This window comes from Pantherophis guttatus, chromosome 1 (genome assembly GCF_059756535.1).
Source record: "Pantherophis guttatus breed Tessera chromosome 1, ASM5975653v1, whole genome shotgun sequence".
Classification (NCBI taxonomy): Eukaryota; Metazoa; Chordata; class Lepidosauria; order Squamata; family Colubridae; genus Pantherophis; species Pantherophis guttatus.
The window spans coordinates 305,881,708-305,904,020 of record NC_142063.1 but is presented as its reverse complement, the minus strand read 5'-3'; the positions used below and the strand labels follow the sequence as shown (position 1 = coordinate 305,904,020).

The following is a 22,313-nucleotide window of genomic DNA, read 5'->3' as shown; positions in this document are numbered from 1 at the left end:
TCAGGGCGGTGAACAGGCACAAGATAAAATACAGAAATACAAAAGTTAAAAACAATTTAAAAGCAAATTAAATAATATTGGCCCACGACAATTAAAATCCCAATAAATTTAAAACAAATTAAAATTTCAATTTAAAATTTAAAAGAAAGGGGAGAAAAATTAGGCCAGGCCGGCTTGCTGGAATAAGAGGGTCTTAAGAGCACGGCGGAAGGTGCGCAGATCCGGGATCCTCCATATCTCCGGGGGGAGCTCGTTCCAGAGCTCTCTATTTTCATCATATGCAGAGTTTTAACTTCATTCAATAACATGTTATTCTACTTTTCCTTCTTTCTTGACCTAATGTTGCTCCCCTCATTTAACAGCATCATTTGTGAGTTGATGTCATACTGGTAATGTCATCAAAGCTTCTACTGGATAACTAGGCCAGTGGGTAAAACAAGATAAGCCTCTGATCTCATTTAAGAGAGCCCTTACTAGGCTTTTATGTATTTTGTTCTTTTGTTGTTACTCATAGCTTTTAACAGCATCTTGTCAAATTGAGTCCCTGCACCTTGCTGCTTAGCCATAGATTGTTTACCACAATTTACTGAATAAATTACAACTGGATGGATTTGATGGCAGCTTGCCTTGGAATCCTGAGATTTACAATCCCAACAACTATCTGGAGGCCTTCAAATTGGAGGAGACTGTGTTAAAGCAACTTGATTGCAGAAATTGGGACAAGAAAGGGAGGTGATTTACTTTTTACTCCAGTATACTCCTTTACAGGTCTTTGAGTGAATTAATTAGGGAAAAGGACAGACCAGTGGGTGGCTGATAAATTTTATTGTTTGAAGAAATACTATTTTTCCCCAAATTGAATTATACTGTGGGAAAGCATTCTGAAATTCACAGAGAACTTGTATCTTGTTGAGATGGGTGGATATACTATAGAAATCCAAACCAATCAATAAATATTGGAGGCACACAAGGCCTTTTGAGTATATGAGTAGATATTTTCTTAATTTTAAGTTAATGTTCTTTTTCCTTTGTTCTGGTTCAGGGGCATCTGGTGGGAGGGAGATTTCAAAAGACAAGGTGACGGGCATAGTCTTGAGATCCCACCCCCTTTTGTATACACAACTCTTTGGTGACTCCCCTCTGATAGTGTTGGCCTAGTAACTGGATATTTAGTTTTGGACCAAAAAAAAATTCCCTAGTCTCAAAGATAAATCAGGTAATCCTGAAATAAGGTCAATTGGAATAATGTTCTTTCATGGTTACTCCAAGCATTTCTGTTGCATTGCAGGTTTGGTTTGTTTTCTTTGAATTTCCCAGGACTTGATGAGATCAGCCAAAATAAAAGAGAGAGGCAGATATATTTTAGTCTGAACCCCTGAAAGAAAATCATATCTGAATTTTGCTTTGGGTTCAAGTTTGAGCCGTATTGACCTCTTTAGTCATGATTATTCTATCTTTAGCTACCTCGGTCATGTTGCTGCTTTGGACAGCAGCAACTTGTCCTGTAAAGAAATAGCAGGAAAAATGTTGTTTTTCTCCCAAGCAGGAGAATGACTCTTCCAGGAAAGAGGCTATGCAATTTCCATCTAAACACGTGCAAGAACAATGCATAAGTGTCATATGCTGTTCTCATCTGAAATTTGCTACTTGCATGATTAGACCACTGGAAATTACCATCATACTTGGTTTTTCATAGCACAGAGCTGCCAAGTATACTACAAAAGGAGCAGTGCATTTTAACCACACGAGAACCTAGACTTGGGCTGGATTTTTAGAACCATGGTTTGGAAGTTGGAATATTAGAATAGGCTTATATGGATTAGTTTTATTCTAGGATTGACATATTTGGAACTGAAATCCACAGAACTGTTCACGTGACTCCAGGGTAATTATTGCTTTTCAGGGCTGCACATGTTCTTTTTGGCTATGTCCCTGGTATCTGAAATGTTTGCCAAGAATTGTAGATTGTTTATACAAGAAAATGGCCAAAAGAATTGTTACATGCTACTAAAAGAACAAATCTACATCTGATTTACAGCAGTAGACTGCTGATGTATGCTGCTTGTCAACATTGGAATTTCCCCACTCTCTCTTTTTCCCACCACATTTTTCCCCACTTGTTCTTCTTCAACTTTTTAAATTGTTATATAACTTTATTATCTCCTATAAAATGTGATGTTTAACAAAGCACAAACCCCCCCCCCCCAACCACTTGGCCTTAAATGTTCTCTCCCAATAAAGAGCAAAATAGGTTTACCCCTTGAAGAAATCCAACATAAGGAATATTGTAGGATGATAACACGAGTTTCCAAATATGAGCAATACTGCATTAGAATATGTTGTATTGTGTTTAATTTCTTAATTCACTAAGTCCAACCCCCCCTTGAATGTTATTGGCCCTTATTTAGTTTTACCCTCATGCAAATCATTAGCCTGAGAAGATTCCTGGGTATAAGCTTGAGCAATAAATCAATCATTTTGAACCCTTCGTGTGTGGACCTGGTTATTTGTGCCTTGCAACATGATGTTGAAAATTTTGTTACTCAACTTAAAGCAAAAGCTAATAACCGTGAGTTGAAGTGGAAGAAGATGAGGGTGGTTTTAAAATTGGAAGAAGAAACACCAATAATCCCTACTAAGCTGATTAATTATGAGTAGTGTTTCCCTGGTAGTTTATGGAGGAACTGTTCTATAGTCCTTGGGAATTATTTGAAAAGTCAAGATGCAAAGAAAACAAGATCGCTGTTTCATGTAACAAATGTTTCAATTCCAACATTGGGAAATGCAGCTTGGGAAATTTTAAGATCTTGTTCGGCAGGTTGGTATGAGGAACACAGCTAAACCATTAATTTGGTATTAGCTGATTGCTGTTTAATCTGATATGTTTGAAGAGTTGGGTGACTCTGAAGGTCTTGCCATTTTCACATTGATCCAAAAGTTTTTTATTTTTATTTATTTATTTATTTTTATTGGTTTGATTTATATGCCGCCCTTCTCCGGAGACTCAGGGCGGCTTACAATGCATTAAGCAATAGCCTTCATACTTTTCTATATACCTGCTTAGTAGGGCTTTCGCTCCTCCCAAGCGGTGTTCTTTTTTATACAAAGTCATCTTATTGCCACCACAATCCGGGTCCTCATTTTACCTACCTTGAAAGGATGGAAGGCTGAGTCAACCTTGAACCTGGTGAGATTTGATCTGCTGATCTGCTGAACTAGCAGTCAGTTGAAGTAGCTGCAGTACTGCACTCTAACCACTGCGCCACCTCGGCTATCCTGTTACTCCTGTTATGCCTGAATGCAGAAAGGTTTGCTATATTGGATAGATTGAAAGACATTATTTTGGATGGAGAAAGTAGAAGTAACATCTAGTCACAGGACTCACAAGCTGGGTTAGTAACTTGGTCACTACAGAAAAGAAAGATGAGTTAAATATATGTTTGGATTCTTGTGATCTAAATAAGGCTATATAGAGACAGCATTACACCATTCCCACAAATGAAGAAATTTAGGGGCATTTGGCAGGTATAAAGATATGTACGAGATGGATAGGTCTTGGCAAGTGAAATTAGATTAGGTGAAAGAGTGATCATGGTAATGGATATTTTATGGTCCTTGGGGAAGATGTTCTTTCCATTGCCTTCTATTTGGGCTAAAGTCTTCTGCTGAATTATTTCAACAAGCAAAGGAGAAGAGGAGAAAAAACTTGGCATGTAATATATTGCACATAACAGCAGATGATATGATTATTGCAGCAAAGACTCCAGAAGACCATGCTCATATTTTGCATCAGATAACGGCAATAGTGCATGCTAAAATATTAAGTTTAATAAAAGTAAGATCCAATTTAAGGTAGATTTTGTTAAATATATAGTATCCCATGTAGTAACAGGGGGTAAGACTCGATGGGAACAGAGTTATAAGGATATGGGATCTCTTGAAGATAGAAAAGATGTCCTTAGATTTCTTGACTCATTATACACCAAGCTATGTGAAAGGGGCTATACAGACACTATACAAAGCGTTTAAATTATTTGCTTTTCTATTAGCATGAACCCTGTCTCACCCAACCTTCTGGTTTCTGGGATTCAGCTGATATAATATTTTTTTTAATGAATCCTTAAAGGAGAAAGATGGCTTGATGGCTTCCCAAATCCCCCATCACAACAACCACTCAGATTAAAAAATATATTTTTGCACATTGCTAAACACATTTACAATGCCTAGTTGATTACATATTAAAACTCTACTGAAATTAATCTGGATTATTTTCACTCTTTCTAGATGCTATGACTGTTCCATCACAAACAGTACTCCAGGCAAAAGGAGCTGGGGTGAAATTAGAAAGGTGCCATCTGTTTTGCCCTTCTCTTTGGCAGATACCAGGCAGCTGCAAAGCATCAAACTGCTTCTTCTTGTTTTTTTTTATATGCTTGGATGCAGTGGGTGGGTTCAGTGTCCAGATTGGGGTGTTCTCTGCATTCTGAGGTCTGCAGTGGTATAAGATGATCTCATGAACCAGCTTTAAAGCAACGTGAAGCAGTGGTGAAATCTAAAATTCGTTACTACCGGTTCTGTGGGCGTGGCTGGTGGGGGGGGTAATGTGACTGGGTGGGCGTGGCCATTTTTTTTTTACTTTTAAAACCATTTTTTACATGTAAAACCATGTAAAAAAATGTTTTCAAAAGGCTCTGATGACCCAGCTGAGTGCCTTATCATCAGAGGGTTTTTAAAAAACCCTCTGCCGATCAGGCAACTCAGCTGGGATTGTCAGAGCTTGGATCGTCAGAGCCATTTAAAAGAAAAAACTTTTTTTCTGCTAAATGGCTCTGACGATCCAAGCTGAGTTGCCTGATTGGCAGGCAACTCAGCTGGGATCGTCAGAGCTTGGCTCGTCAGAGGCATTTAAAAGAAAAAAGGCCTCTGATGATCGCACGGCTCAGCTGGGCATGGGGGGTGGGGGCAGGGATTTTTGCTACCGGTTCTACGAACTGCCCGCCACCATTGCTACCTACTCGCCCGAGCCGGTCCGAACTGGGAGCATTTCACCCCTGACGTGAAGGTATTGGGGGCTGAGAACAGTGCAATGAAAAGTTTATCAATTTAGAATGGGGCACATAGATTACATAGTTATATGTTTTCAGTTTTGGCGCTTTCCAAATTCAACTCTATGTGGACAGATTCATACATTTCTCCATTCTGAATTTTGTTGCCAAATTTATCCCTGATTATCTCTTAAGAGGTGAGATTATTTCCCACTCAATGTTTATTTATTGCGGGAATAAATAATTGCAGAGTCAACAGTATTAATTTAAGACTTAAATAGTAGAGCCAGCCAATTGAACACAAGGTGATCTTAGGGCATTTCCTGCTGCTGAGTTAAAGAGGTATCCGCCCATGCTTGAGATAACTGAAAATTAGATTCGCGTGAGATTTATAGTCTCAATTGCTCTTCTCTGGCCTGCCACTATGGCCTCTGCTTCAAATAGCAGCAATCACCTAACTTTTCTCTAATTTAATGAATGATGAAATTTAATAGGTTTTAATGCCTTGAGGCTACTTTTGGAAGGTGTCAGAATGAGTGGGAAAATATTACTTTAACCTCTTGACAATTAAGGATGATGTACAGCTGTGTCATTTATGGTCCATGGAGGGTTTAAAAGCAACATGGTGAAGCCAGAGCACAAACCCCCACCCCCACCCCACAGTAAGTTACACAATATGTTTGAGTCATAGATTGGTGCAAGTGAGCAAAAGTTCTTAAACTGAATGTTTCTAGCCTACCCTGCCTGGTCTGACCACCTGTGGCTCTTCTGGAGTAAGGCTGAAGGACTGTTCCAGCCATGTTACCTTTGGTTTATTTAGCTAAAGATGATAGAGTCTGATAGGATGCGCTGCATATAAAAAGTAAAAAGCGAAACTACTATTTTGTCTTGTAAGATGCTATTTTGCATTAAAATAAACGAAACTGATTGATTGAATGAAAGAAAGAAAAACAGGTGTGGTCTCTAAGAAGATGTCCAAAGGCAGACTGGCACAAGTGGGCTTCACAGAAAGGCCAGGTTTTACTGTATATGGAGCAATTTGTATATTGAAAAGGGATTAGTTAAACTTGAATAATCCATATAAATTTAAAAATATTTATTAACATTATTACTAATGAAAGGGGGGTTGCAGTATGTATAAATAGTTTTGCCTCTGACGATACAACTGTGGTGTTAATGGAATAATCCTTAAGCTTGATGGCTGAATTTTAAGTGGCAGAATTTCTTCCAGAATATTTATTTGTCCTCTAGCTTTCATCCTTGGTCGTCATGCAGGTCTCTCCAATTTCTCTAAATTGGGCAACAGTCCAAATAGTCTATGAGTAGTACTAATGATGATATGGGCTCTAAGCAGCTGTGCTTTTCCTCATCAGGATGACCTTCAGTTCGGTGCAGCCTATATTTTCAGCATCACTTACAAGGCCAATAGAATATGGGGCAGGGAATTAGTACAATATTGGGGTCCTTTTTCTGAAAGGCCAATCCCAAATCTAAGTTTGAGTTTGTAGGCTCCCAAGCCTTTCAGTAGGCTCTGGTTAAAGGGTTACTTATTATATGATATTAATATTCTAATTACATGTATGTTATGATACTTTGGAGATGCTACAGGATGTAAGAAACAACTCCTGAGAGTCTGTAATATTTAATTTGAGCCTAATCACTGTGTGATACTTATTGCTTATGGGTCCTATCAACCATCCCACCCTATTCAGTTTGCTGTTTCCAGGATTACTATTTGGATTATTGTCATTAAATTATTATTATTTGCGTTATTGTCATTTGGGTTATTAAATGCCAATAATCTTAAAAAGTATATAAAGCATTTATAAAACATTTGCATATTTCTAAGCATATTTATAGATGCAAAAAATTAGTTCTGCTAAAGAGCTGCAGTAATGTAGCAATGATAGAAAAAAAAAAGAATGGGATGTTAGAGGCAAGACAGTATATTGGAGCAATTGAAGCTTTAATAGCTGATAGATGGATACAGACGGGACTTTTTATTAACAGTTGAGCGGTAATACTATAAAAAGTATTAAAAATAAAAAAGTAATAGATTTGCATAATATCTGTATTGGTAGCATACTGATGTAATGGGCAGTCGCAATAACCTTGAGCAGGACAGGAGGATGAGTTGCAACCAAGGCAACAGCCAGACAAAAGAAATTTGAGCCCGAGTTGTAATCTGAAGAAGCATCTCAGACATGACCCTCCCTAATTCTCTTGAACACAAGAGGAGTGATTGAGGAAGTGTGTTGAGACTTTCAAGATTCTATTCCTGTAATTTTATAATAAAAGTAGTTTTAGCAATCATGGGACTAAAAATTAGGCATTTGGCTGTCTGCCTGCACTTACAACCTCAGAAATGCTGCAACTCAACTGCTCACCTTCAGCCATTTTCTCCCACTGCTGACACATTAGCACAGCATTCTCCATGCTGGCATCCAATTCTTGCAATGCTTTGAAAGCCTCACTCTGCAAATTATGTGATTTGGAGAAAGAACGGCACGTGAGGTTTGCAGAACGAGGCTTCTGAAGGAGTCTGACATCCAAAGGTCAGAATGGAGAACAGTTGAGGCAGCTTGGAGAACAGAACTTGTTCATCAGTAGTGGGAGAAAAACAGCCAAAGGTGAGTGGGCCACATTAGCACCCAGCAACTTGTACTGGCTTGCATTGAGCCTCTCCCACCAAGGCACCTCATCTGGGACTCTGCCTGCTTAGTGACCAATGATTCTTGCTTAACAATGGCAATGGGAGTGTCAGGATTGAGATCGTTGAGTGAATGTTCATGTGACATCTCACTTAATGACTGCCTCACTCAACAACCAAGATTCTGGTCCCAATTGTAGTCATAAATTGAAGACTACTTGTATTGCCTTATCTATTCCGCAGATTTAAACTGGACTACGTAAGGTCTCCACAGAGGGGACAGCGAGAGGACTAATGGCTCTTTTAAAAGAAGAATTGAAAAGGGGTACATATTGTGTGAAGTTGTTTAGATAGTTTACAAGAATGAATAGTTTAAATTTAATTTTTTTTTAAAAAAAATGAAGCATATGTCTTTTGTTTCAGTGGACTTCAAATTCCAGAATTCCTCCACCAACCAGGTGAGAGCTTCTCTCTTCTTGATTACTAGGGAATTTTGGGACTTTGCAGATCTTAAAGTTGCTGAAGTTGATAAATACTGCTCTAGAGGGCTCCCTCCTACTTTGACAGGGCTCTGTTGTTGGGCTATGCAGCACAGCTTTATGCAGTGCTGAGCAGCTAAATGTGGTTTAAGCCAAGTCTTTCCTATCACATCCTGACCTACAGTGATGCTTGCTCATTAAAAAAAAAAAGGGGGGGGCAGCTTGAAACTGTTTAAAGTTTCAAGCTGCCTGGATAGCTCTGCAGACAAAGGCACTGTAATTTAACACCAGCTGTCTGCAATTAAAGTAAGTTCGAATCTTGCCAGGCTCAAGGTTGACTCAGCCTTCCATCCTTTCTAAGGTAGGTAAATTGAGGACCCAGTTTGTGGGGGCAATAAGCTGACTTTGTATAAAATATACAAAAGTATGAAGGCTATTGCTTAACGCACTGTAAGCCGCCCTGAGTCTCCGGAGAAAGGCGGCATATAAATCAAATTAAAAAAAAAAAAGTGACAAGCCAAAAAATGAAGAAAATTGAGAGGAAGCAACAGGAACCAACAGTGATCTCTGGTGAAATGTTTTGGCTAGGACGGTGCTGGTGGTAACCCATTGGCATCCCTCTCTAAACCTTGCCCAGATGTCATCTAGGATAAGCTGTCCTGGGTGATCTGTTTATTCCTGCTGCAGCTCTGTTCATCATGAGAAAATGGGCCCCAAGGAGCACTAAGGAGGGAAATCTGCTTCTGATTTTAGTGTCTGTGGAACAGTTGGGGGATGGGGTGGGATGGCCAATCTATACTGGGATTGCCACAATGATCAGGCTAGATGTTTTTGCAATACATTCAATAGTTAGCTCTGGACTAGTGTAGAACACAATTGCAGCAGCTTTCTACTGGCAGAAAAAGGGATTTTATCTTCCAGCCAGACAAAGGCACTTTGCTCATCAGCAGCCAGAATGATGCCATGCAGTCATAAGTATAGTCTTGGCTCTTCAGAATCTACCTCTAGGGAGACCCCACCTAAAGCGTATTTAAATATTCTCTGAACGATGCTGCCAGTCGGGAAGGCTGGAAGAGAAAAAAGGAAACTGTCTCGATCAAAGGAGAGTCATTCTGCAGTCATGCTACACGGAGGAGCAAGACAAGGGCTTGGTGCATGCCCATTTTTTCTCTCTCTTTGAGAAAGCCTGATTTGCATACAAAAGAAAAATGAAACCGAAATGTTGTGACAATGAAAAGCAACAATGAATTGAACTGCAATATCAAGAATTTCCCACGGGAAGACAGCTATTTCCACCCAGCAAAGTTTCTCTTGCCAGCTGTCTCTCTCTCCCTCTCTCTCTCTCTCTCTCTCTCTCTCTCTCTCTCTCTCCCAGCATTTTTATGCAGCTATTTCTGACAGCCGTCGTTCTTTGCAGTTTATATCCAGACGGAGCGTTTTACCCACCCAGCTTACTGCATTGCACCACCGAGTTAGTGAAGACATCACTCTCATCAGAATGCTCTCCTGATCCACCTCTCACATCTACTTGTCTTTCTCTTTCCAGCAATTAGGCTTAAATACACTGCACCAGAAGCACCCGCTCCCACCTCCCAGGGTGCTTCTTATGGCTTTTGAGGTAACAAATCACATTTACAAATTACTCCCTCACACAAAGGCAGGCCCAGTTTTTAGTGATTTTTGTCTTGATTTGTAACATGCTTCTGAACTAGAAATATATCCATCCCACCCACCAGCTATTGTCTCTCAAGGTCTGGGCTTGATCCTCCTCCTAAATTCTATAAGGTACTCGTATTTCATGTCAAACTCCCCTCCCCTTTATTTAATTTTTTAAAACAGTGATGGCCAAAGAAAGCCAAGACAGCAGCAAGGCAGGCCTGTTTCCCCAATGCTAAGATCCCTAAAATGTCACTTAATGTAAAAAAAAAAAACTGGACAGTGTTTTTTCAAGAGACACTTATGGACTCTGGTTGCTCAATCATCAGTACAGAAGGGGGATTAATTCCCAACTAAGCTAGCTCCTATTCTATGACTGGGGATGTGACGGGAAAGTGATATGTTTCTTGACTTTCCCCTTGATTTTCAGACAGCCATAAAACATTAACATACTTCAGGTTATCCACTGCAGTGTTTCCATTACATTATTCCAGTTTTACAATGTCAGCCAATGTTTTTTTTAAGAGTTTAAAAAAACTGCCCAAGGATTCTTCTTTCTTGATGAGCAGTTAATACTAAGCTGGATGTGCTATTTGTTCCAGGGTGCTTTCATTTGCACACAAAATTCTGCTTCATAATAACAATAGCAATAGCACTTAAGAGTTATATACTGCTTCATAGTGTTTTACAGCCCTCTCTAAGCAGTTTACAGAATCAGCATATTACCCCCAACAATCTGGGTCCTCATTTTACTGACCTCAGAAAGATGGAAGGCAGAGTCAACTTTCAGCCGGTGAGGATCGAACTCCTGGCAGTGAGCTGAATTAGCCTGCAATACTGCATTCTAACCAGTCCACCACCACGGCTTTTCTTGCTTGTAGGGAACGTCTGCTTTTCTTTTTCTACAATCAATCCCGGTTAGATGAGAGCTGGTGAGTGCGGTGATGGTGGAAGACTTGGACTCACTGGAAATTCACCTTCCAGTTTCTAAGGCCTTGCATGCGATTGTCAGTTCATAAGTGCTGGATTACAAATCGTATCATTCCTAGTCAACAAGGTCAATGGGCATGCTAATTGGGAAGAAGAAACATATACTATTCTTCATATAAACAGCATCCATTTCGGGAACTGGCACATGTCATAAAATATCTCTGGACATATGCTTCTCTTGGAGATGCAACACCAGAGGATCAGGTTTATAGCTTCTCTGGAAGTCTATTTGCATTGGGATCAATATGTTTAGGCCGTCCTTTAGAAACATCTGTGCCTAAAACTGTGTTTATGAGTGGAGTCACTCAAGTAATGCAAGGGAGGAAGTGTAAATGATAATCTTACTGAACACAGTCCTATATTTCCATAGTTTTCTCATCTGTGCCTTTATAAACCTTGGAACAGGAATCATGGAGGTTTCCAATACCAATTTCTTTGGAATTACTATCATGCCAAATATCATTAGTATCATTCATATTCTTAAGTCAGATGAAATCACTGGCAAAGAGTTGTGTTTAGGCTTTCTTCCCTTTGTCCACTCTTCATTTTGGACAAGATTTATTGTTGTTTTTTCAACTTTTAATGCAATTGTAGCCCTGGGCATCCAGATGTGATCTGCCAAAGTATTCTTGAGTGATCTGGTTTTACTAAATACTTTCATATCTGCCTTTCCTCCTTCTGATGCCATTACTTCTCGTGCAGGCATAGTTCAAAGTTCAAATGTCACCAAGAAAACTCTTTTTGTGTTCATGTCAGATATACCGTAATTACTTGCAAGACAATAGTTGACAGACTTACAGGAAAAGCAGCTCTTTGGGGCCAACTGTTTGTTCCAAGGATTCTTTTAGGAAATCTTAAGAGATATCAGTGTAGAAACAAACTTTATTGAATTAAACTGAAATGTGTTGGTTTGTAACCTAAGACAACAAATTGCTCCATTTCAATATGATTCTGCATACAAAGCTGGACATAAATGAATTTCACAATTCATTAGGCGGTACAGCAGAAATGTGGCTGCATGTTTTTAAATATGGGCTCATCTTTAATCAATTTCGTTTTAATCAGTCCATCTGTAGTTACATTGTGCAGGGCATTAAATATTCAAATGGTAATGTTAATAATCATGCAGATGTACAATCATGCATAATTAAGTATTGTATTTCCACACACACAACCATTTTTTCTAAATCCCTATTTAGAGTTCTCAGGTCGCTAAGCTGTCATACTTTGGCTGCAAAAATCCAGTTGATCACTAGATGACAGGAAAGAGATAAAGGAATTTAGGATTTATATGAGTTTTTATTATGCAGTGGATTTTCAAATTTATAAGCCACCAGGAGTCTTCTATGTGTGAGTTGCACATCTATATAAATTTGTTTAATAAATAACTAATAAATAAATAAATAACATCTAACCCAAGATGGTATATCAATGTTTCCCCCCTCACATTTTCTCTACAATAACCTGTTAGGCTGATTGGGGGGGGGAGGGAGGAGAGAGAGAGAGAGAGAGAGAGAGGAGATAGAAATTGGCCAAAATCACCTCTGGTTGAGGGTGGAGTAGATCCTAAGTCTTCCTGGTGCCAGTACAATACCTTCACTTCTATACCACACTGGAATTATCAGTCGAAAATTCATTAGGCCATTTTACTAATGTCTTTCTAGTAGTTAGCAAAGACTCTTTTGGCCTCATCATATATAGGACTTGGATCTTCCCTCTGCTTGTTTTATTTCATTGTGAACAGTTTTAGAATGTGGCATTCAGATTTGGATGCGAGATAATATTGTTTAAGAATCTTTAGGACCAAAAATGGAGAATCTTTACTCACCAATTAATGCCTTCCGCATTTGATGGGTTTACTCTGCCTTGCTCTGGGCTACCATAATCTGCTACTTGTTGTGGTCAATTCCTGCCAACTAATAGTAGGAGCTTAGTTTATTCTGTTAAGGGCAATATATCCTCATATAATTGATGGGCTTATGGGTTGAGCAAGAGCCAAAAGTGAGAATGGGGGCTTCCTAGAAAGTAGGAAGAAGAGAGATCTCTTCAAGAGGCTTCCACCCTCCCTGACTTCTTTATCCATTTTGCTTTACTCTCCAGCTTCTTCCTCTGCTGCCAGAGGTCTATAGTGATAACCCATAGAAAAAGCTTCTCTCTTCTTTCCATTGCCCTGTCTGCATCAACTCCCTTCTGCTCATGTCCTCACTCTGCCTATCTTCTTCCTCCAGGTCCTCCCCTCTCATCTGGCCAGAATTTAACATTGCCAAAATTAGCAAATGGGTATAGTCATTCTTGGGGTGCAAATTCCCATTCCTGCTTCAGAAAAACTGAAAAAGAACAAAAGCAGGATGTATGACTGATTTCCAGTGAAGAGAAATGCACCTGCAGATCTGCAAAGCCTCTTTCAGAATGTACAACCTGCTTTAGAGGGGAATCGAAATTGTGTTCATTCTTATCTAAATGAAATCCCAATGGACTTCCAATCCTTTAATATTTGAGAAGCTTGAGATCTGACACCATTAAAAAAAAAAATCCTCTTCTGAGATTCTATACAAATCATGTCAAGAAAAAAAATGACCGCTGACAATGCTTGCAAAGAACTAAAGAGACAGGCTCAAAGTGCTGAGAGGAACTCTATCGTTAATTGGGCAAGAGCCCCAGAGCTAAAATATGGAATAAAACTTTTAAAGGAATATTGCCTATGGTAGAAAAAAAAAGGAACTCACCCTGAACTGTGGAGAATGATACAAAGAAGTAAAAATGTGGAATTGAGCTGCATGTAAGTAATGCCAAAAGAGTCAACGTGAATGACATCTGGCTGTGAATATTACATTAGCAGCTAGGCTTGGCAGAAAATGTTTATGTATGAAAAAGAGTGGAAAAAGAAGATGTTTTGGGTTTATTCCCCCAACAAATTTGGATTTCTACATTTGTTCATGTTTAATCAGTTCTGTCTTTATGATTCGATGAACAGGAGTTTGCCACAGCAGTGATCAGTAACTCTTCTTTGACTTGAGTTTTTTAAACGCTCATGCTTTGCCAAGTATCAAAAGGGTCTTTTCTAAAGACTCTTGCTTCCATATTGTATCCCAAATATTTGGGTTTATCTTCATTATTAGTGCTTTCAGTGAACTTTCTGTTTTTATTTACTCTAGTGCAATGTTTCTCAACCTTGGTAGCTTGAAGATGGGTGGACTTCAACTCCCAGAATCCCCCAGCCAGTGCTGCTGGCTGGGGAATTCTGGGAGTTGAAGTCCACCCATCTTCAAGCTACCAAGGTTGAGAAACACTGCTTTAGTGCAAGTGTCTTCAGTTAATGACTACTTGTCCAGTGACTGTTCAAATTTATAATGGTGTTGCATGAGTGATACATTCAATTAGTCCTCAAAGTTCTACCTTCACAATGCCCACATGATTGTCACATGACTGTCATCTGAGTATTTCCAGATTTCCAACCACTGCAGTGCCCCACAGTCATGTGATTATGGTTTATGACCTTCCCTGCTCACAATGATGAAACTGGCAGAAAGTTGAAAGTCACAATCATGTGAGGTTTTGCTTAATGATCCATAGCGATTCACTTAATGACAATAACCAGGGACTGGTGGAACTGCTGTTAGCAATAGCATTTGGATTTATATACCGCTTCATAGTGCTTTACACAGAATTAGCGTATTACCCCCATCAGCCTGGGTCCTCATTTTACTGACCTTGGAAGGATGGAAAGCTGAGTCAACTTTGAGCTGGTCAGGAGCAAACTCCTGGCACTGGGCAGAGTTAGCCTGCAATGCTGCATTCTAACCACGGGGCCACCAATAGCTCTGTTACTAAGCAGCATGGTCATGTGACATCGCACTTTATGACCTCATCAATTAGCAATAAAAATTCTGCTCCCCCCAATTACTTTTGTTAAGGGAGGACTACCTGTATTGTGTAAGCATTTCTTATTCTTATGATCCAGGATACTCTCAGCAATTTTCTCCACTTACTATACATCAATTTTTCTTTATCCAGTCTTTTGGATGTTCTAGTTTTCATAGCTGTATTCTGAGATTAGTAAGACTGTGACCTTGAAATACTTACCTCTGTTGCCAAAATGAAGTCTCTGTGATTTAACTGTTTGTCTAATTTGTCATAGTTGTCCTCCCAAGAAACAGACATCACTTTTTCAAGGTTACAGTCACCATTCTTTTAGATGTTTGAGCCCAGGAGGATAAAGTCTCTACTGTTTCCACTAATCTGCACTGCATTGGAAGTAGACATATTTTTAAAAAATATTGAGCACAGGGGTGAAATCTACTTATCTTCCTTACCGGTTCAGAAGTGCATGTGCAGACCTGCGCATGCACAAAATCTTCTGCACATGCGCAGAAGGTAAAAAACACATTACTTCCTGGTTAAAACCAGGAAGTAACGACACCCAGGCGGGTGGGCGGAGCTTTGCTCTGCCATCGCTACAGGATCGCCGAACCACCCACGACGATCGCTACCGGATCACCCAATCTGGTCTGAACCGGGAGCATTTCACCCTTGATTGAGCATTAGAAGAGCTTTTGAACACTCCTCTTTTACCTTCAACAAAAGTTAAGGTTTCCTTACTTCCAGTCACTAACATTTTTGCTTTTGAACATTAGAATTGCTTTTGAACATCCATCATTGGTTCACTTCCAGCCACTAAAGTTATATTTTCAACATCTTCTTAATATTTTTTTCCAGGAATATTAATTCTAACTTGTGCTTCTTCTAGTCTAGCATTTTCATAATCTAACCAATAAAACAAAAATAAATGTATTTTTGAAGTTTTATTGTCTATTACACTTTACCTAGATTAGGACTAAAAGAACATGCCTCAGAAGAATCTGTAAACTTTCATTCTCCTGAATTTTTAATTAGTTGATGGTATAAAATCCAGTGGTGAAATTCAATTTTTTTTACTACTGGTTCTGTGGGTGTGGCTTGGTGGGCGTGGCAGGGGAAGGATACTGCAAAATCTCCATTCCCACTCCACTCCAGGGGAAGGATACTGCAAAATCCCCATTCCCTCCCCACTCTGTGGCCAGCCAGAGTTGGTATTTGCCAGTTCTCTGAACTACTCAAAATTTCTGCTACCGGTTCTCCAGAACCTGTCAAAACCTGCTGGATTTCACCCCTGATAAAATCTGAACGCCTAACAAGGTGTTCTGGAGAACTTGAAAGTTTATATGCATTTTGGTTGGCCGAAAAAAAAAAACTATTTGCATTTCTATGTGAATCTACTGAATTAAAATATAGAAGGAAATGCATATGTGATTGATTAGGGCATAATAAAAATATGACTTTGGTTGTGCCATTAAATTAGTGGCATAGTATCAGTTCCTGTCATCGCCAGTCCACCTACTCCAAAAATAGACAGCAAAGGAGAATGAAGGGCCAGAAATCAAATGATGGGTTCTTCATTTATGAGAGAGCGTTGACATAAGAGTTGACCTGAGTTTTATTAAGATCAGCTTGGACTCAACTTTGAGTTCAAACAAAAATGAATTTCAACATGTTTCAAAGATTATCGAAAAACATCCCTGTAACCCAAGTAGGTTCAATTTTTTAGTAAATAACAATTTTGTCACGTTCCCTCTTTCTAAGTAAAATAACAGATACATGCAACATAACATGATCTATTACACTGTCCAGCTCTTGATTAGATACCATTCCATGTAACTCAGATAAGTAGCATTTGGATACCTTACATCTCACTGATATGTTTTGTTCTGTGCTTTTATTTTCAACTTTTCAGCTTTTCAATATCACTTTGGCTGGATAAATATTACTATTTTGGACCGATCTTTGAATCTGACACTTTTATCTGGTGAGAGTAGTTAAAGAGATATGGATCTGTCACTGTGAGAGAATTGTGTCTTTTGCAGAGTTTTTTGCTCAATATTATAGAGTTCTAATAGGCCTTCTATGAATCTATTGGACATTTCAAAGTTGGTTGCACTAGTAACTCTTTCAGCTGTATTATAACTGGATAATTTTGAAACCTCATCTATTATCAAAACATAATCTTAATCATATGGCACCAGTGTGAGATAGGGGGCCATATAAATAAATAAATAAAATAAAAAATAAAAAACTTGTTTCAAGTATTTTTCTTTTCTAGATAAAGATGAGATATTTGAAGCAGTTTCAGAGCATGTTTGCTTTTTCTGCAACTATATTGTATTATTGGCTCATATTCAATGTATGAGCCATCAAAAATCCTTTTGGCATATACTATATTAATGCCCTTGATTTTTCTTACTCAAATGAATGATTTTGCTTCTGTCTCTTGAAAATCTTCACTCTTCCAGCTTGTTAAGGTCCTCCTGAGTCCTGATACTGTTCTCTAGGGTATTTGCTTTCAACATACTTTTATGGCAGATCTCTAATTGGACAGTGCAGAAAGTCTTGTCCAAATGCTTCAATCAAAATTCTAACAGTGATTTTGAATTATGTTAATATCCAACACCTGATTATGCATCCCTCTTACAAACAAACACACACCGTCTACATAATTCAACAGGAAGACCCATTGTGTTGCAGTGCTGAGCCAGCATTTTGTTAAGCTTTTCAAGTTAGCTCTTTGACTGCAGTGTTTTCTTCTAACTGATATTGCAGCACACTTTGCCCCTGATTTAAAACAGAAAAGAAAAAAAGCAAATGCAAATAGAGCAGTCCCTGTCTATTATGTTGGAACAGAACATCTTGCCAAAAGTACTGGACTAAAATAGTGTTGTGCTAAGGAGAATAGATGCTTTGCTGTAGGAAGAGCTGGATCAGGCGTTGGCTTGCCAGGAAATAGGTAACTATTTTAGCCTAAGGGCCTCTTCCTAACAGGCTAACAAGCTGAAAAGGGCTGTTCAGTGACACAGTTTCCTTACCAGAAGGAGCGAACTGAGGTGTGTGTCATTTGCCCTAGTTTTGGATGATTTCGGGGGGGGGGAGAGGGAGGGGAGATGAGGCTGGGAATAAAATTATTACATCTCACAGAGGCCTTTCACATCCCTTCCAGTGCTTATAATTTTACGAAAATTATTTCATATTGCCACCAAATTCCAGCAGTATCTTAGTCAATTTTTCAGGGCTTTGGGGGATGGCGAGGGTAAAAGTGAGAATGGGAATATTTCACCTCTTAGAAGTTTGGCACTTTTATTACTACCTTTATTTTCTCATTGGTTCTCTGCGAAACACGTGGCTGAAATTTAACTGAGAACAATGAGAGTATGGGACATGCATGTGGCTTGTAAGCTAAAGTCTCCCAGCCCTGGATACCAGTATAAGTATCAATCCAAAGTGTTTCCTAACGTTAATTGTGTGCTGGATTGGTTACTAGAAAATGCTATCGAGATGTATTCTGCAATGCTGTCTTCATTTCTGTAGCCACTGGGGCTTCAAGAAACAAATTGTTGGCAAGATTCAAAACAATAAGACAATTATTGACCCAAGGGTGAGAAAAGAGGAGGATGACCCCTTTTATCTGCCATTACTAGAAAAAAAAAATACTGTGCAACATAACTGAAACGTGGCTGCCAAACTGATTTTCTTCTGTCATTTATTCATACTGTGTGTGATACTAACAGTTGATAATGATCTGATTTCAAAGGGATTTGGTAGGATAGAGAATCTAGGTCAAGCTATTGGCAAAAGATGTCAGTTTATGATTCCTTCAAACTAGTCTATTAGGCTCACAGAGCCCCTCCCAAACACCCCGTCTGTATACTTTAGCCAGTGTTTCAAATCCATAATAGCCACAGTATCAACAATATCAGTAATATAATCTGCTTCTGTGGTTAGACAATGTCCAAAAGATGTTATTGAAGAAATGACAGACATAGAGCAAATTTTATCTAACAAATTAGAGATGGTATCAAAAGTAGACTTATAGCTGACAGGCAAAGAGAACGACTTCAGAAAAGATGTTTCACTGGATCTACAAAAGAAACTAACTGAGGTTTTAAAATTTAAAAGGGAAATACAAATGACAAAGCAAGAAGACAATTATTTCCTTTGGATGTAAGAGTCATAATGGTGCAGGGGTTAGAATGCAGTATTGCAGGTTAACTCACTGTTCAATACTAGGAGTTTGATTCTGACTGGTGCAAGGTTGACTCAGCCCTCCATCCTTCTGAGGTTGGTAAAACCCAGATTGTTGGGGGCAATGTGCTGACATTGTAAATCACACAGAGAGTGCTGTAAAAGCACCATGAAGCGGTATATAAGTGTAAGTGCTATTGCTATTGAAGAATTTGGTGATGGGACAAAGAAAAAAATGAAGAAAAACCAAATCCTACTAGAATATTCAAATGAATTAAAGATGAAAGATTGTTAGAAGTAAAAGGAAGGAATATAATGTTGGTTTATTTGATCAAGGCTAAAACAAGATATGTTGAAACTAAGTTTGTTTATACTTTTGATGAATGTTGGAAGTAATTTCTTTATAAGTATTTTTCTCTTCATTATTTTCTTAGTTTGCTCTTTCTTTTCTCTTTTTTCTTTTTCTTTGCCCTTTTTATACCTTTCTTCTATTCTTTTTTTCTATAGGTTTAGTTTGCATAAGAGTTTTATTGTAATCAGAATTCTTATAGAATCTTATAGGTATAAGTCACAAGCAGTCAAAAGTTTCCAAAGTTTCTAGTTCAATTTTTCCCTAGTCTGATTCCCTCCAAATATGCTATTCCTAGTATTCCCAAAATTCTGTCTGGAGATGATGAGAATTATTATACTCTTTGAAAGCATTGAACTGTATTTTTTCCTGGATGTTTACTAATTGTTTTTTCAGAAGCTATTATTGAAAAAAAGCAAGGCAGAAAGCCAAAACAATTTTAAAGAAAAACAATCATTTATTTGGATATAATTATGAATTAAGATTTTGCATAACATTCATGACCCTTAGATTTATCCTTCCTGATTTCCCCTCTGATATAATCATTACATTCTTAGCTTTTTGTTTCATTTCCAGGGGTGGGTTCTACTTACCTTTACTACTGGTTCGCAATGGGATCATGCGCACGCATTCGCTTCACTCGCTTGCACGCCTTGCTTCTGCGCATGTGCAGATCGCCGATCCGGGGCAGTGGGCGGGGCTTCCCGCTGGTTCTACTACCTGTTCTTGCGAACCGGTCTGAACCAGGGACAACCCACCACTGTTTATTTCCAACTAGTCAGAATTCAGAGTCCAAGTTACAAAGTATGGTTAAGCTAATATATAGTTATTAAATCAAACTGTCTTCATAGACCAGTTTCAAATTGATTGTTTTGTTAGTAAGTTATGAAGATACAGTCAGGGTTAGGTAAGAATTAAAGAGGAAACACTTGGTATTCTGACAGCCTCAGAAGAGGAAATGCATCAATCAAAGTTCATGAAATGGGAATATTTATACTGGTTTCTTGTCTAAGAACATAATCTGTTTTCTAATAGTTACTTACAGGGTGATTGAAGTGGCCAGGGAATTTCAATTTTACTAGCCCCCCCCCCCATCTTACTGTCAAGCCATGATTTAAGTAGACTTACCCTATTTTTCATGAAGGAGAAAAAAGGAGCTAGCTAGGCTAAACAGCTCATTTCCGCTCTCTTCCCCCCACCTCACTTTTCCTGAGCCTCTTAGAGATGCAATAAAAATGTCAGTGCAGTCATAAAAATGCTTAGAAAGCAAAGGAAGGTTGATAACAAGAAGGGCTACTTGGGGGCAAGGAAAGCTGTGGGAAGCAAGGACAAGGGAGATAACAAGAGCAGAAACATCAGAGAGTAATCATTATTTTAACACACATTTTTTGTATTCTTAGTAAAGCCATTATTTATGTAGTCCCAGCTTGGTTATGTCACAACTTCATACCTCATGGATTACATGTACAAGTTCTATTTGCATGGATACTTTGATAAACTTATGCAGCAGAGTTGCCACATTTTAGGTTTGCTATGCAACCTCTGTACCCAATAAATGCAGGTTGTGCTTCTGTTGATATGCATTCTGGTTTCTGTTATTAAGCAAAGTCACGAAGGAGAAATTCCTTCTACAATTTGGTATGAAATTAAAAGGCAAACAAGGGTGGCTGGAGAATTCTGGAAGTTGAAGTCCATCTTAAACTAGCTGAGATTGAGAAACTCTGCAGTATTTGTATGACTCCCTAGCCATTCATATTTCACAAATTGTATGCCTGCACTTGATTCACTCATTAATTCCAGTTTCTGTTTGCAGGATTCATTGTTTTGCAACATCTATACTTTGGATGAGAGCAGTGTTTTTCAAAATTAAAAAAAAAGTTAAATAAAGCCCATTTTCTCTCACTAGAGCGTTGTTCTTATCCGAGGTTCTGGGAATTTTTTTCTTTTTAAACTAACAGATCCCATGGCCTGAAAAGGCTTGAAAATGCTCATCCTAAGCAGTTAAGGAAGCTTTTGGTAGCCCTCGGCAAAATTGATGATGATGCAGCAGCAGCAGCAGCTTGAAGCTCTGCTTCCCCCCTTTTATGTGAATGACCAGGTTCTGCCTCAATACATGAATTTGGCTTCATCTCCAGCAGGACTTTTTATGTCCTAGACTAATCAGAGCTCTAAAATTATACCCAGATCCACCTGTTGAGTTTTTAGATGAATGTTTCAAGCAGGGTGGCAGCCCTGAAGATGCTCCCAAAATGGCTTCAGGGAAGACAAGTCAGGGTTTCATCAAGGGGGTTTCATCAAGGGTGATTCTTCCCTCCGTATCGATACCTTTGGGGAAGATGGAAGCTGAAAATGGCCACTCCAGTTGCAACTGCCAGCTTCTCTCCCCACCAACTTCTGTTGACAAGTGTTATTCTATTAAACAAAATCATATAGGATAAATTTCTCCTAAACTGTATCACAAAATAGCAGCCAACAGAACATTAGAGAAGAGCAAAGATAGCCAGGACTGTGCATCCCTGGGTCAGATGTTCTACGTACACAAGCAAAAGCTTGGTTCTGTTATCAGTCACAATAGAGCTGGAAGGGACTTTGGAAATCTTCTAGTCCAACTTCCAGCTCAAGCAGGAGACCCTACCATTTCAGACAGGTGGCTGTCCAGTCTTTTCTTTTCTTTTTTAAAAAGTTTTTTATTAATAATACAATTAAAAACATTGGACATAGTGTGACTTTTCCGGTTTAAACATTTCCATCAAGTTTTACCTTATAACACATACAGTTCCTTTTCTTCCATCTATCACAATTCAAACACAATTTTTTTCATCTGTGAAAATTACATCAATGCCAATTCCATTCCTATTTATCATAGAATACTAGCATAGAAATTTCTATACTTTCAACATCGATAATCCTTTATCCCAATATTCCTCCTCTCCAACCAATGATACATTTTATTCCAGATTTCATAATATTCCGTTTCACTCTTATCTTTGAGTTCCAGCGTCAACCTGTCCATTTCAGCACGTCAATATCTTATTTAGTACCTCTTCTTCTGAGGAGGTCTTTGTTTTTCCAATTTTGCGCGAAAGCTAATCTTG

General features: G+C 38.7%; 1 long non-coding RNA gene across 1 annotated transcript in view; it reads right to left on the bottom strand.

The window, feature by feature from the left end:
* The window catches only part of LOC132711992 (uncharacterized), a 36,450-nt gene extending 21,831 nt beyond the window's left edge, over positions 1–14,619 (bottom strand). Inside the window, exon 1 of the long non-coding RNA XR_009622698.2 lies at positions 14,531–14,619. This is a non-coding gene — a long non-coding RNA (uncharacterized LOC132711992). The remainder of the gene's footprint in view (positions 1–14,530) is intronic.
* Positions 14,620–22,313: the final 7,694 nt, after the last annotated feature.